The following is a 17,473-nucleotide window of genomic DNA, read 5'->3' as shown; positions in this document are numbered from 1 at the left end:
TGTGCGAGGATGGAATTACTACTCCTATAATTATCTGTTGTCATTATTCACCATCAAAATAAATACAAACTATGAGTTTTATCACACATAGCAATTAAATATGCTTCCTCTACCCTTTGACACTTTTTGCATTAAAGGATCCTCATTGTTTTGTTTTAGCTCTAATGTGGCAAGGAAGCGGGTTTAGTAGAGAGTTTGGTAAGTGGGTTTTGTATTGTTTCTGGCTAGCTATGACACACAGACTAGCTTCATCCTGTTCATGTGTTTTTAAATAAACCACTTTAATCATACATGATAACTCATCTTTTCCTGCCATCTAGTGACAAAAACTGCAGTTTAAGTTCATGGAAATTTTATTCTGGTTTGGTTTTTTTCGGTCATACAGAGACAATAACATACAGACATCAACTTGTATTTTCCTGCACTTTATGTGATCTGAATGTGGACAGCACAGTTTATATTTTGCCCTGCTGTTTATCATCTTTTTCATAATTTCATCTCTCAAGCTGTGCATATGACAAGATAAGTCTTGCAATGGAGGAATTACATCACTAGCATAGAGATCCACGTGCCTTTAGTGAAACTTGCATTCTAACCTGGTACATCATCTGTGGAGGCTCTCTCTGCCCTTCTACTGAAATCGAAGATACTTCACTGATGTCAGTACTTATATGCTTACATGTAAGGATATGTCTTAAATGCTTTAGTCAACCATATCTTTCATCTCCATTCCAAAATAACTTTGTTATGGTGCTATTATATGAAACTAGAGTTTTTCTAATCCCTGTCCAACTATCACCTTTTCATAATGTATGAAATAATTTTATGACTGCTTTTATGAAGACATGAAAGTAGACACAAGAAAACCCATTTCTGTTTGCTTTTGTTTTTGTTCTTTTAATAATACCTGAGAATCAAAAGTACTTCTATAAGACTTCAGTATGCTCCATGACTTTTCTCTAATAAAGGAACCTCATTCAGATCCCATTAAAATTATTAAGAAAAAAATCAGAAAGTTTCAACACACATTGTGTTTGTCTCAAGATAAACCCATGGAGAAATCATGGTGACATTCAGCCTCTGTACAGCATATACATAATTATTGGCAGGACTGGAAAGCAGATTACCTTTGCCTGTTTTTCCAGACAAAGTCAAAATCATCAGATAAGGTGAGTGAGACTGACAATATGCATTAACACATCATTGCTAGCTTTACATTAAAAACTGCAGCCTTATTAACAACAGCTAGCCACCTTGTTTTACTCATTGCAAAAATTTTACAGATAAAAATTAACAAAGCAAAGCCATTATTTTGCATGATTTCCAGTGAACTGTGATATTATTTTCTACTCTCATAAGGGGGTAATACTGCTATATCTCATTGTGTATGTTATGGGCATTATTAATGAAAACACTGTGCATTTAGGGAGTTTCTCATAGGTGCTTGATTGCAGAAGATTTATGTATGTGATTCTCCTTGTCTGTGACACCACACTGGCCCATAAAGTTTCGCTTTGAATAACAGCATGCTCCATCATAGAAAACTTTTCTGTCATTTTAATGAAGTGGTTAGAAAGATTATCTATGCCAAAACATTGCACATTTTATTTCAAATAAAAAAGACTTAATATAAAGATTACATGTTAATAAGAAGCATTTGTGGGAAATGATTTTGAAAACTCTAGCTGGGTTTTTTAACTGGGGTCAATGGAAAGTAATAAGAAGATATATAAAATAATAAAGCATCAGCTGGATTTTATAAACATCTCACACAGGCAAAGACAAGTTCATAACCATGTCTTTTTTTTTTAAGCAAATGAATTATATGACCCTTTTCTAACTTTAGTTTTCTCCTTCTTCTTCAGGTCTCTACAGTAAACATCACTTTGCATTTGAGTGAAGAATGGAAGAGATCCCTATATTTCAAATAATAATTAAAAAGGAAAACCAATGCCAGTGCTATTTTGTAGTTTCTCTTAAGTCGAGGTCCTTGCTGGCATCTAGCCAGCTGTCCTGGTCCCCAGGTACTCCAGTGACACAAGCTCAAGTGCTCTTTAAGAGATCACAGAATCACAGAATTTGTAGGTGTTGAAGGAGACCTCTGCAGATGATCTAGTCTAGATGCCTTAGTAAAGCAGGTTCCCTAGAATAGGTTTCATAGGAAAGCACCCTTGTTTTGAATATCTACAGAGGAGACTCCACAACCACATTTTCCCTAGTCTTCCTTTTGTTACTGACATATTTAGTGTTGGTTCTTATGAAGTCTACCATTCCAATTCTATTTATTGCTTTATTTCTGCCATATAAGATCCCAAACTCCTCTATCTCATGGACATTGCATCCAAGGCTGTCCCCAAACTTCATGTTTCTAACCAGTCCTTCCTTGTTTGTAAGAACAAACTCCAGCATCACACTTCTCCACATTGGCTTCTTCACCTACTTCAGAAAGTTATCTTTCACAAACTGCAGGAAACCTCCTGAACTATATGTGCCTGTCAGTGTCACTTTTCTAGCAAATATCAGGGGGATTGAAGTCCTCCATAAGAACCAGTGTCCAACATCACAACAGGCACTTTCAGCTGTCTGTAGACAGCCTCATTGTCTTCCTCCCCCGGGTCAGGAGGGCTGTAGAAAGCACCCACAGTGGTGCCACCAATATTAACCTGCCAAGATGGACAAGAAAATATTGAATGTAGGGAAAAAGAGATATTGTCAGATACCATAATGCATTCTAGCATTTTGAACTACCTTTTTACCATATTGAGATGTTTTCCCACAACTTCCCTTTAAGTTTTATGAATCGATAGACAATGCGGAGAAACCTTAGAGGAAAGCTCAGAAACCACTTTTGAAATAAAGAACCTCACTCTGTTGTCTTTCATTGGAGACAAATGTAATGTAGTGCCTGTTCACATCGCTGTGCCATTGAACCCCATGGATCACACCCTAACAACACAAGACAAATTAACATTCTTTTTTTTTTTTTTTGTAACAGTGACTGATGGTCAAGCCTTTACTTCAGTGGATCTAAGCAGAATTAAGCATGCATTCAAGTCTGTAAAATTTTAGGAACCTCATCTCTGTATTTTCACAATGAATGTTTAAGAGGAGTAATAGCGGTGCCTAGCAACGATAAGTGAAGAACTAATGACCTGAGGTCCAAGCATAACAGTCAGACTGGAGTGCTTGAATTGTTCTGACAGCTCACAGGCACCTGCCTTCACTTTGCTGTCAGTGCAGAACAAGGCAGTGAAGTCAGTGGAGCCATGGTGCAATCCACCTTATTATAAATCAGTTGTCAGTATTTGGTAGATATGGATCACAGACTGGACTCTGTCATAGGCAGGCAGTGTGGAAATACACTTAGTGGAGACCCCTAAGGAGATCTGTATCTTCTTGTTGGCTTGATATTAATTCAGAAGTATTTAATTTAAAAATGTTGCTTCTCATTTGGCAAGATATAAGGAAAATTGTGTGTAGACACAATCCAAAAGGCCACTTCTCTTGCAGCTGTTTCTCTTTGTCTGGTTAAAGGGCTGGCTATCTGAGGACCTCACATGAAGATGTTCTGATCACAGATGCTGATACAGTTTAGTGTTTTTCAAGTTTGATTGAAAATATATGGAATGATTATATGGTAGGGTTTAAAAGAACACCCAGTTCCTAGAACAGGTATTTAAAATAGCTATGTCTTTTTATGTCACTATTAAAAAACATGCCATTTTATTTAGACTCAAGGTATACACAATACCTATCTTAGACACAACTTGTGGCATGACTGTCTATAGTCTTTTGTCTAAATTATACGTGACTTAACCAGAATTGATTCCTGGAAAAATTAAGCTATTGTCAAATCACTGAATAAACCCTATCCAAATTTAATTCTCTAGCCACATTTACACACAGTCGTCCTGTTCACGTACTGACCTGTTTGCACAGGGTGTGATGAAGTATTTGTTGGGCTTGGTAATTCCTGCATCAAAGCCCTAGGGAGGAAATGCTGTGATGAGAGCAAAGCAAAATGTATGCGTCAGTTTTAATTACACTGGTATTTATTTATTCAGTGTAGACACTTGTATATTTAGAAATAGATTGAGACAACTGGCTGGTGTAAAACATGGAAGAGATGTAGTATGGTTATGGCTGTAAGCTTCCACGAAGTATAGACAAAGATACACTTTTAGCTCTGTCTGTTTTATATGAGGGCTGCTCTGAAAGTAATGCCCCCTATTTTATTTTCTTGGCCCACAACATCAGAAGTGGATGTTGGCAGTATGGCAGTAGAGGTTGAACCTTCCCACCAATATTTCATTACATGTTGTTCCTATGCAACAGATGGCAGCAGAGGGGCAGACTGACAAAATGGCATCTGGCATGGAAGTGCGTGTGAAGCAAAAATGTGGAATTTAATTCCTCCATGCAGAAAAAATCAATGCTTCCTGAAGATTTATGGAGACTGAAGAGTGGATGTGAGCACAGTGAGGTGGTAGGTGGTATGTTTCAGCACTGGTGACAGTACCAGTGGTTTGCCTCTGCTGGTGTAGGTTTTGACAAGTTTGGCATGCAGGCTTTTGTTCACCACTGGTGAAAATACAGAGCTAATGATGGCAACTGTGTTGGAAAACTGCTTTTTAACTGAGAATTACTATATCAAATTATTGTGTTATTGTGCCTTTTGTATTGGGAGAACCTTGGTGTCAGGGTTAGAGTGTGATTTTCAGGCAACCTAATTTTGTTGTATGCTGTTTTAGAAGGTGCTGTAGGCAGGAGCACTTCTCTGCTTCTCACATCTATCCCCCCTCTTCCTTCACATGCCAGATGAAGTATATTAATTCACTGTCATTCCATAATAGTATTAATCATTACTAGCACTCAGTGACCACTGTGTAGACAGGGATACAAAGGGTACTTTTACTTTTTCTCTTATGAACATGTAATCCAATTTACAATCTCGTTGCAAGTTATGGGAGTCAAGGATATGTTCCCAGATCACACACAGAGCCTCTGTGCAGCACTGAACTAATTCCAGGGAAATACTTCAGGCTTTCATTCACTATGGGCCATGAGAGTCTGATGGAAGGAGTTAGTTACATGCCAAGTATTATTAATAACATTAACATATTAAATACTATCTACTTACTGCCAAGCAAAATAAATCATCTTAGAATAGTGGGAAAACCTTATTCAATAAAAAAGAACAAAAGCCATGGAATTATTTATTCTAAGGTCTTAACTAAGGAATATATCATTTCAGATCTCAGACCACATGCAATTTTGGGGGTGTTTTCAGACATTTTCTTCATTTCTTTGTCATCAAGCAGCAGGCTGATCCATGGTCATGTTGTCAGTTAGTGGGGATTACCAGTAGATTTTCTACTCATCTGAGACTAGAGGAACTCTGACATAAAAGCTGGGACTCCAGTTTATATATATATATACATATATAAACTAGCTTTCCCTTGGGAAACAGGAAAGGCCGGTGCACTCACAGTCCATGCCCCCAGTGAAAAGCCTCCCCTGCAGTAAAACAGCCTCAAAGCCAAACAACTCAGGGAAAAGTAAAGAGGGAGATGATTGGCACAGCTGTCTGCAGAGTCTGCCAGCAGGACTGACAGTCAGCTTTGTTCCCCAGGAGCCAAAAGTATCTCTAGCTAGCTACCTACAGACACAGCCTGCTATTTGCTACTTTTAAGCAAATGTCATAAAAACAACCTAGTTGGGAAAAAAATATATATATATTTCTCTCATTGCAGTCTTTGTATCCATTACTGTCCCAAATATGACGGCTTTGATTTTCCCTGGTTTGGGTAGAAAAGCTGCTGCAAGCATTTCTGTTTTGCTCATAACTGCTCAGGATTATTAGTACAAATCTATCTTGTCAAGGGTAATTGAATCCATTTTTGGTCATAGGATTTTAGATTTGCCTTTGTCCATGTCATTCACTTGAAACCACATGTAATACTACACAAGTCACATAATTAGGTGAAATTTCAGAGTGCTTAGAACCTTTAAACGTGAAAAGTCAGGTCTTCTTGGTAGCCTTGGACCAGGGGAGCAGTTAAGAGCCAGCTGTCTTTACAAGCAGAGCAGCTAAAATATTCTAACATTAAAAGATCAGTGGAAATACACTGTTTTCCGAGTAACACAGAGAAGCAGATAAATAGTGTGTTGATTTTCATGTATGTAGGTTACTCTGAAAGTAATGTCTCCTATTTATATCCATGGAAATTAAAACCAATACAAAGAGTATACGCAAATATATGCAAGTATATAAATAGCACCATTTGATAGAGCAATTTCTCAGCTACAAAACTCTGTTTTTCAACATAGTCATCACCTTTAGCTCTGCATTTTCACCAGCCATGAACAGGAACCTGCATGCCACACTTAAAAATCTGCACCAGCAGAGGTGCTGAAACCCACCACCCACTGCCTCACTGTGCTCACTTGCACTCTTCAGTCTCCATAAATGTTCAGCAAGCACTGATGAATGTCAGTGGGTGCCATTTTTCCACATGGAGGAATTAAATTCCACACCTTTGGTTCATACATATTTCTATGTCAGACGCCAGTTTATCAGACTGCCCTTCTGCTGCCATCTGTAATAAAATGTAACAATATTGGTGGGAAGGTTCAATCCTCATGGCTGTACCACCACCATCTGCCTCTGATGCTGTGGGCCAATATAATAAAACAGGAAGCATTACTTTTGGAGCAGCTCTCCAAAAGTTGGTTTGGCTTACATAATTAGTACCATAAGTATAAAGAGAAAGTCTAGTAGTTACATGCATTTATTTTCATAGCTAGAGGTTTATATATTTACAAGATTGTAAAAACAGGTGCACATGACTGCAAGCGTATTTGTGGTGCTCTCAAAATTGTACTGATTTCCACAGTATAAGGTGGAATTACACTAAAATTAATCACTGATTCTTAATGGAATACCAACAAAGATTTTATGTTCCTGAACCTTAACTATTGTCTGTGAGAAGGCAGAGAAAACTAATGCTGTTGCAGAACTGTTTCCTAGAAATCATGATGGTACAACAGAATGGCTCCAGTATTAATTCCAGGATTGTGCAGTAACCTTCTGTTCATAAAGGACATTTGAATTCTGTAGGAACTCATTGGAAAAAAACATTCTCACTCTATTAGAAAAGTTAAACTAAAAATTGCATAGTATTTCAGTTTTGAGCCCTACATGCCTTTCCTTTTCCTTTCCAAGATTGTTACTCATAACCAAATTTTCGTGTAGAACAATGGCCTGTGAAAATGAATGTGTAAATGCTGCTAACTGCCTCAGTTCATGCACTGTCCCTGAAGATCATATTGGGAAGAACTCTACAGTTGAAGGAAAAGTTGCAGAATTTTTTTACACAATGATGGTTTCATTCAAAAAATCTCTTGCCGATGAAAGAAGAAGCAAAACGCATAGTGCATTCATTACCAGTGTGGCTCTTTCAGCCAACATTTTTTAGAGCTACTGGCCTAAGATTAGCATCATTTTACAGCCAGCCTCAAATTCAAGCACTTTTATTAATTTTATTTTGGCAGAATCTAATGTTAGTAAGAGGTAGACATATTTTTAATAGCTGGAAAAGGAATTTCCTGTTCACCTCTATTTACAGCTCTTCAAGAGTGTTTCATTCTCTTCTATTTAGATACAGCTTTAACAGTTAACTAGTTAACGTATGGCTGCAGAGATCTCCTCAGGCAGATCTAGCCCTAGTGAAAAAATAAAGAGTGTATCTAAGTAGCATTGCTCACTGGTGATACTACATTTGAAATATAAAACTTCTTATAAGATGTAGCTGGGAAAGAAATCTGGAACAACCATATTTCAAATTCCAGTGGTTATCCTGACAGACTTCTGTTTGTTAGCCACGATGACAAAATTCATGTTTCTATTTTATATTGCAACTCTTTTTCTTCCTGTGGTTAATTTATTCCAGGTGAAAGTTTTGGAAAAACTCTGTTTGTTGAATCTTCAAATAGCTAGGATCTTTAAGCAGATTTTATTAAATAGTATTAAATACAGTACTCATGAGAAATTAAAATGGCAAGTCTCAGCAATGATAAACAGTGAAGGATGGCTGCGAGAACACCACATCCTCCTGCACTAAGAACCAAGAAGAAATCCTCTTGGGAAGGTGAAAGTAGATTTACCAAGGATGAAAGAAGAAAGGACATAGTGTGAGAGGATGCTGTTTTCTCAGACTTAGGCAAAAAGTATCACATTTTTACCAGCTAGAGGAGAGTGTTGCTGCTGGTTACAAAATAGATGTGATAGAGTCATGTTTAGTTTTGCTAAATTTGAAGGTCTATACAGAACCATAGATTTATAGAGTCATCTGGGTTGGAAAGGACCTTTAAAGGTCATTTAGTTCAACTCCCCTGCAATGAACAGGGACACATACTGCTAGACCAAGTTACTCAGAGCCCCATCCAGTCTGACTCTGAGTACCTCCAAGGATGGGGTATCCACCATCTGTCTGGGCAACCTGTTACAGTGCCACCCTTATTTAAAAAAAAAAACTTCTACCTTATAGGTGATCTAAATCTCTCCTCTTTTAGTTTGAATCCATTTTCCCTTGTCCTGTCACAGCAAACCCTGCTAAATAGTCTGTCCCTTTCTTTCTTACAGCCCGACTTTAGATACTGAAAGGCTGCTCTCAGGTCTCCCCAGAGCCATCTCTCCTCCAGGCTGAACAGCCCCAGCTCACTCAGCCTGCCCACATAGGAGAGGTGTTCCACTCCTTGGATCATTTTTGTGGCCCTCATTTGGACATGTTCTAACAAGTCTATATCTCTCCTGTACTGAGAACTCCACATCTGAATGCAGTAAATCCACGGAGACAAGATATTAGGGAAAAAAATGCTTCAATGGAAGAAAAAACTCAGTGAGGACTACTGAAGAGGACCCCAAAATTAAATCATCACACAACGCTGTTATCTTAACTAAAATGTTCAGTGATACCAATCATCTGCATCTCTTGCAAATTTGAATTATTTCAGGACTAAGCCACCGAGGAAGTGCTGAAGTCTCTTGTGGATGGGCTTTGCTCAGTTGCTTTCTGCTGCAGTGAATTTTGTGGGTGGTCTTCTACTGTGTGTCTCCAACATGAAAAAGGTCTTACTGGCTCACCGATGCTACTGTTTCGTGTTTATCTTACAGACTGAACTTGCACTGTTGAATTGGACAGACAGTGAACATTTACTCTTGTCTTGATGGAACTACACAAAGACTACAAAATCATAAGTAAAAAGTTTTAAACACGATTCTCTTCCTATTTATTCAATTGCATGTGCACACTCCCAGTCTTAACTGTGGTTTCCCTTTAACTATATTCAATTTTTCATGGGCTTTTATGTAATAACATCTTAATTTAAATTGCTAGCTTCCTGGAACCTTCTCTAACGCTGTTTGTAGAAGCATTCATCAGGATCTCAACCATGCAGGCATCAGCTTTCCCATGTTACTGTTGCCCACTATGTTTTTGGTTGTTCAGATTCTGCATAAGAAAGCCACAAGGTCTAGTGCTTTATGTGCCAAATTCTATACCAATTTATGTCAGCACAGCTTCACATGATCAGGAAAGTAATGCCACTTGACATTGATATAGCACCAGCTCACTTTTGAAGGGTTCACATTTGGAGGATAAATTGAGACCATGGATATTTGAGTATATATATTTAAAACATAAGATTCCCAATCAAATCACAGACATGGCTTAATAGTTTCAGCAGTAATGTTTCATGATTTTAAATTACAAAAACTAGCAAGATGTCTGAAGAGGCACATAAATTGTAGTGTGGATTTTTGAGGCTATTGTCTGTACCTAGGCTCTCCTAATTTTTAATGTATACCAACCAGTATCATTCTTAAAGCTGGTAAAACTGTTCATCTGTATATTACAGAACCATAATCCTCTGAGCAGGAAACCTAAGAACAACTGTGTGGCTACTACAACCCTGAGTGCCTTGGTGTGTTTGTAAATCTCCAGTTTCACAAACTAGCCCAGGGTTTTGAATAAGCTCAATTTGTAAAAGTTCACTGACCTGATCACCCAGAGGGGCAAGGTTGTTCAGGGTCTAAGAAAACAGTGTGTTCTTTAGGTCATATTTCTTTGCTAATTTAGGGGAAGACACTCTTCCTGGTCATTTTACAGACCAGCAGTTTCCCTAAAGATGCTGGGATTTGGCTATCCTGTCACAACCCTGCATTTCCAGGGGAATCAATGAAGAAGTCAATGCTTTTAACGAGTAATGTGAGATTCAGTCTTACGTTTCTTTACTACCACTGCAACAAGGTATTTGAGGAATAACTTCAAAAACACCTGTGATTTATTCAACTACTTCTGAAATCCTCTTGTACAGTGAAAGTGTTCAGAAGTGGTTGTGGACAGAACTACCATAGAAATGCATAATTGGTGTTAAGAATTGAGATCTTGAAGCACAAAAAAATTCACAGAAGATGCTTCAGTGATTGTCCTAAATTTATCAGGAAGATACAGACAGTATGTCTTACAAAACAGTGAAACAAAGGCAATAAGGTTAGTAAGGTTACTTCATTGTGTTCTATGACATCTGCCAAGGAAGCAGTGCTCCCCTCCTGGCCAAGTAATGTAGGTCTTCTAGCATCTTCTACAAAGATGAGGCATTAATCAAGACATAGGAAAAGCATCATTCATGGGAGGGTGAAAACTTGGAGGAAAAATAATAAAGTTTAAAATTTCTAAAACCAGGTAACAGGGTGAAGAAGATAGAAATGATGTGAGAGTTGAGAGCTCAAAAGTGATTGAGAAGGCACTGGAGGGAGACCAAAGGGAGAATAAACTAGCCCAGCAGTGTCCACAGCTCACAGAAGATCTCCAAACCACGCCATGCAGAATGGTTGACACCCACAACTCTCCATGTTGACCCCTTCATGACAGGCTGTCACTGGCTGCAGCCAGGATCTCCCTGAGTCCTCAGATACTGCTGCAAATGCAGTACTGTGGGGAGTTATTTCCAAGTGCCTGAAATCATGAGGCCTCTTGAGAGATACTCTTTAGTGTAATGACCAGGAAACATTTGAATGAAGACAAGGGCATACAAGTGTGGGAACTTAGGTGATAACACTAGGAGACTGTGTGAGGTTCTAGGGCTATTGGAGCAAACCTGGACTATCTTGCCCATATATCTTTTATGAGATATTTATCAAAAGTGCGACTTTAAGAAACAAACCTGTGTTTTATTCTAGAGGAAACCAGTCAGTTCACTCCAAAAGAAATGCAAGTTAAAACATATAAATAAGAAATTGACTAATGAATATCTTGCTGTGCTGAAAGGTAAGTGATCTCAATTTTTTTTTTTTTTGTTGTTCAAAATTTATTTAGTTCTTGCATGTGAAAGCCATGCAGAAGAAAAATAAAATCACGATACAACACTGAGCTCAAGCATGAGCCTCACACAGGTCTGGTTTTGAGATGGAAATGAGGTAGCTCAGCCCAGCAGCAATTTCCCTAAAGATGACAATACTGATGCAGAGACAATTCCTTTGGATCCGAGTTGTTTTTGCACAGGGATTATTCAGAGGCAATATTTTACTTGAGAGGACATTGTTTTGGTCCTTCTCCATGACATCAAAGATCTAACTGTGGTCCTTCTGATCCTGCATACACAGACTATGTCCAGTGCTGCATGTGTCCTTGAATCAGAGGCCAGGAGTCCTTTCTCACTTCACATAGCTCTTACATATGCAGGCAATGGAGGAAAATGGACATTTCTGACAGAACCATGGTGTTATTTTGCCATGTTGCCTTTAGTTCATTTGCCATTATACCTTGTCACACCATTAGACAATTTTCATGTTGTTTTTTAAGTAGGAGGAGATGGGCTGTGGAGTCCACCATCTTTTAGGCAGACTTGGAAAACATATTATTTTGTGCTATTCCTGGACTCAAACGTTTTTCAGATTCCTCATGGACAATTTTTGAGAGGTTCCTTCTCATGATTACAATCCCAGTGCTCAGCATTTTTATGCTCTTGTCTTTCGCATAATTTTTCATTAGTATCTTTTGCATTTTTTCACTTGTCTGCTCACATTCTCATTAATTCATGGAAACAATAGCTTATCCTTTATACTTAAATTTATTTCAGACTGAAAACCCTACAGATAGATCTTATTTCTGACTAGTGTCTTTATTTTGGATGATGCTTTCCATTGCTGCAACTATCTAATTTCCTGAAGAGTGTAACTTTTCTTGCATTTGTCCAGAATTAAGGACAGTTATTGTACCTGTTAACTTCCAAGTTTTTTTCCCAACCAGAATAATATTATACAAGCTTTCTGACAGTGGGTTTTAATATTAATAATAATATAAAATTTATTTTTAATTCAATCACTGACATTTACTTATTTCCTCTACAATTATTGGTTTGAAATAACCTCAGTCTTTACATCATGGTCTGCTACACAGCACTTTCACAACTTTACTTTTTACACTGTAGCATCCCTATTTTCTAAGGCACTTCTTTTTCTCATCTTTTTTTTTTTCCATTTATCTCACAGTCCTATGTGTGTGCTTACTTATTCTCAGCTAATATCTCGTTCATTCTGTAAAAATTAAATCCTGTTATCCAAATTCTTCACTCACACAAACTGCTGGTAACCTTTCTGACCTCTGTCAAAAATTGTTTATTACACCAGCTTGTTATGCAGTCCCCTTGGTGGATACATACCTTGAATTTATTATTTAAAAACCTGCCCCATTCTTCCTGAAAGACAGAGGAAAATTTAGTTTATTTTTTTCATAAATACTCTTCTTCCTCAAATGCACGAACTTCCCCAAACTTGTTTCTAGTTCATAAAACTGCTTTCTTTTTCAGCTCCTTGTTTTGAGACAAATATTTTTAGTCAAAATCCATAAAAATATGAATAATACATTTAAATTACAGGGCTATTAGCTGCACTCAGCAATAGTGCACTAAATCATGTGAGTTTTCAAATCCAGATATGGACCAAAGAAGATACAATAATAATATCCAACAGTAAATTAATAGTAGCTTATAAATGGACTCAGGGCATTTCAGTTTCCAATCTCATGTTCTCTCACAAGTCATCGACGTGTTTAGCAACACCTGACACCCACGTTAACAAACTTACCTGAAGCTTCTGTCCTACAAAATGTGTATGTTCTTCTTGTAAATACTGAAATCATCCTATTGTTGGGAAAGCCAAAGAAACAAGGTTAAAGAGAGAAAAATACAGGAATGTACAGTTTTTCCTTTGGGAAAGTTTTGCACTTTCTTAATGGGCTCTGTACCAGACTCTTGTGGAGAAATCCTGACTCAATTTACTCAGTCGGAATTTTGCCACCCCTCATGTTCACATGGACCCAGGTCAGAGCCAGTGTGAGCATACCAGCCCAGGGGTATGGTAAACTTTTCTTGCTTATGCTGAGTTTTTCTCCTTCTTCAGTGTAACTGAAGAGATGACTGTGGACTCTCTTCGGTGTCAACAAGAAGAGCATTTGCTTTGGAGATCCACTTGCATCTCCACAGCTTTACTCCTTTGCTTGAGGGATTCTTTTCTGGAGCAAACTGTTGCTCAAACCAGACAGTAGAACAGGCTTTTTTCTTTTCCTGCTTTTTTTTTTTTTTAATATGCAGTGAAATCCAAAAGCAGTTTTCAGAACCAAAAATGTGTTATTGATTGTTAGACTAATGTGATCCATGCACTGAAATCTTGGACATGTTGCAAAATGTAGAATACTCCAATGCATTCTTTTGTTTTCAATTACTGTTTGCTAACTGGTACACATTATATCAAATGTGAATCAACAAGGAGATGTATGTTTGTGATAGCAAAGCTTGAATAGGCGTTCTTCTTTTAGGAAAATGATGGTGGGTTATTGGGAGTAATTCATTTAGAGATATGTGCTGACAACTTTAAATGAATTGCTTTCTTCATCAAGTTTGGTTACATTTCATTCAAGCCCATAAAACTTAGTCACAACAGGAACTGAAGGATGTCATTTACTTCCAAAAAACTTCTATAAAGCTTCCAGAGAAGTGCTGGAAATTATTAGGAAATATTAGCTTTATTAAATAGTTAAAAGCATTCATTAAGCTGTTTACAGAGGGTAGAGATCTTCTAGGGAAAAAGATTATTTCTTCAGAATATGGGTTTCTAACTGGGAAAGAATATTTTGTTTAATAGGCAATTTATTCAGATCTTATGAAATTATACATTTGCTTTTTCTGTTTTTTTTTTTTATAGGTCATCTAAAGAAATGCATATCGTACAGTTAAGATGCTGAATTCTGTCTTGAATTTGTTAGACATAGATCTCAAGGGCTACTTCCTGGAAAACAGACCCAGTTGTCAAAGTCAAACAAGATAAACGTTTAGAGACTCTGTAAAGTTCATTAGAAAGCCCATGATAACCCCAAGGGAGATGTGTTCTGCTGCTGGAATATTCTATCACTAATTTACTACATATGCCTTAAAACCTCTGGTTAGTTTGAGTATGTTAGTCTTGGTCACTGTGTTTGGGAAGCAAAGCTTTTCATTCAGTTTCTCTGTGCTTACACCTATCCAAAAATGAAGAAACAGCCCATCAGTGCTGAGTCTCTAGAAATCTGCACGTTGAAAAACAATCAAAGTCATGGAGGAGAAAACTAAAGCATAAAATAAGAAAAATATCACATCAAAATAAGGGATTATTCATTAGCTTGGTATCAGCTGTGCAAGATAATAGGTCATTTCTACCCAACTACACCCTACAACTGAAGATGAGTTCCTCTCAGCCCTCACATTAGCATGCTAGTCCTTGAGGAAGGAGACTAACAGGAGTTTGCTTAGCTTGAGCGGGATGTTAGCGGCTATTGCCAAAAGGTACCACTAAAGACCCTATTCTCCTTAGGAAACTGAACTGCCTGGAAATGATTTTTGAAAGCATTTTCCTTGAAAATTGACAGGCAGGCACAAAAGACCTCAGCAAAGTTAAAAGGTAATTGCCAGCTGAGCCTTGCCCCATCTAAAAGTGCACCTAGACTATATTTATAAGGTCCCTGATGACAAGAACGGACACTGAAAACGTATATATATATATAAATAAAAATAAAAAAGGAAAACTATAAAAGATAATCTGCAATGCTGTTTTCATGGATGTTGTTTTATTTACTTAAAATTAAAACAACTCCTCACTTTGTTCAACAAATCTAACATGGTCGTCTCAAACATAATGGATTATATATTCAACCATACACAAACATAAGTTCAAATTCTGTATAAAATGATTTCAGAACCTTCTGAGCCCTTATTTTCAATCGTATCCAAGTGAGCGATCTCTATCTTGTTGAAGACAACAGGGTCCTTTATCTAGTAACAGAATATAGCAACCTGTTTGTCCCACTTCCTTATAATAAAAAAATCATCTCTGAGATATGTTGTCTGAGAAGAAATCAACTTCCTATCTGGCTTTGTAGGTTAGCTGGGGTTTGTCCTGCCAAAAAGTTCAGAGGTTCACAATCAGAAGTTATCTTGAAGCCAAGTGAAGTTCTGAAGAGGGACATTTGTTGAAATGTGAGTTTTCTTCAAGACCAGTAAATGCATTCCTCATTGAGTTAGTTAGCAATTTCTCCCTTTTACACTGCCTTAGCTTTCTAGGATTTAAAAGAAAAGGTTTTGGACCATTCCCCATATACATACATACTATAATGAAGAAGCAAGTAGCAAGAACAAATAAAGATTAGTAAGAGGTGATGATGTTTCTCAGAAGGTGATATGTTTCTCTGTATTATATCACATTCACAAACATTGGCTCACACTTTCAACTGGCTGTGTCCAGGCCCACATTAACAGTCTTTCTACTGACTGCAAATGGCTGGAACAGAAGTGCTGCTGGCTGCCCCACTCCAAGCAGGGTTATTTCCTTGTCCTCACATCCATTAAAGTCATTTTACAGACAACAGGTTCCTATCATTTCATTGATTATCATCACTACTAAGCACCTGCCATTTCCACTTTTGGCAATATAGCTGATGATTATCATTACTCTATTTAGTCTCTCAGTCTACTTCTTCACTTCTTACCTAACTCTTTGAGAACTTTTTCTGAAAGACTAATTATCCTGGTTGTAATGGATGGACTGACTACATGATCCTACTGATCTTTTCCAACCTTAATGACTCTATGATTCTGTAAGTGCTCAGTCTATATTTTCAGTGAAAAAGAATTGTACTATTCTGTGCCATTCCAGAGATATGATGTAGAAATCTGTCTTCATACAATCACTTAAAAAATTGTGGCTTTATTTTATTTTTTGTCTAAGAAATACCACAACATTTTTCAATTAGAGTAGGTTCTTGTCGTAACTGCTATCAAAGCACTGTTATCATAAAACATCTGTCCTAAATGTAAGAACATCTGTTTCCCAAACTCTTTCCTGGTCCCTCAATGACTCATTTCTTTGATAGATTTTCTTCATAAGAGAGGCCTTTTTTCTTCTTTTTTTTTTAAGTATTTGGCTCATAAGTTTTTCCTCTTCATTTCAAATGCTAAGCTAATGCTTCACAATATTAAGCTATGCCATTCTGTGCTTTTCTTGTCATTCTTTCCGTATTATAATACTTAGCCGTGTAACATCATTATTTCAATTTCTCTTAGGAGCAAATATTTCTACACTGATTTTTAAGTGCTGCTAGAGCAGGAAAGCAAAGAATCCTATATTCCATTCTCCTTGAAATGCTGACTCCGAGATTATCGAAACAGCCTAAGGACCACCAGCACTAGGTACAATTATGGTTCACTAAAACTTCTGTAACTTCTTTTGAGATTTTCATTTCATGTAAATCCTGTTGTCACCAAGTATATTAATGCAGACCTTTTAAATAACCCCTCGGTTCCGCAGTCCAGCTCTATGGGGCAGAGCAGAACTTCATCAGCTTACTCTGCTAAACTCAAAGAAAGTTGAAGTTTCTGCAAGGTTACAAGGAGCTGACTTTCTATCATCCCCACTGAGACACTGGAGATAGCTTTAAACGGCAAATTCTGTCACAAGTCTGTCTTACATGCTGTTTCACTATTCAACTGTGTAAGCATTTAACTGCTGCATTGTCAGAAAGGTTTTTGATATTTATTTTTTTAATTCAACTTGAGCTGTGATTACTTTGATCATGCCTTTTAATTCCCTTTTTTGAATTGCCCTAAGCAGTGCCTGGCAGGCTGTGCTGCATGCACCTTTGGTCAACTACTGCTTCACAGCTGTATCATGTCTTGTAGCATGTAGTGTTTCCTCTGTGTCTCCCTTCCAATTACCACTGCAGGCAAAGCTGGTTCAGCTCGTGAGACCTGATGCCTATACATAACCAAGGGCTTTTAATCGAGCTTTCATCATCCTTAAAAAGTGCCGTTCGCTCACTTGCCTATTCCACTGAGCAAGTGAGAAGTGTCAAATCAAATTCATCTTGGACATAAATCAACATCA

Source organism: Cyrtonyx montezumae, unplaced genomic scaffold, assembly GCF_038088225.1.
Source record: "Cyrtonyx montezumae isolate F1298 unplaced genomic scaffold, pur_monq_1.0 scaffold_8, whole genome shotgun sequence".
Taxonomy (NCBI): domain Eukaryota; kingdom Metazoa; phylum Chordata; class Aves; order Galliformes; family Odontophoridae; genus Cyrtonyx; species Cyrtonyx montezumae.
Note: the sequence above shows the minus strand (reverse complement) of the source record.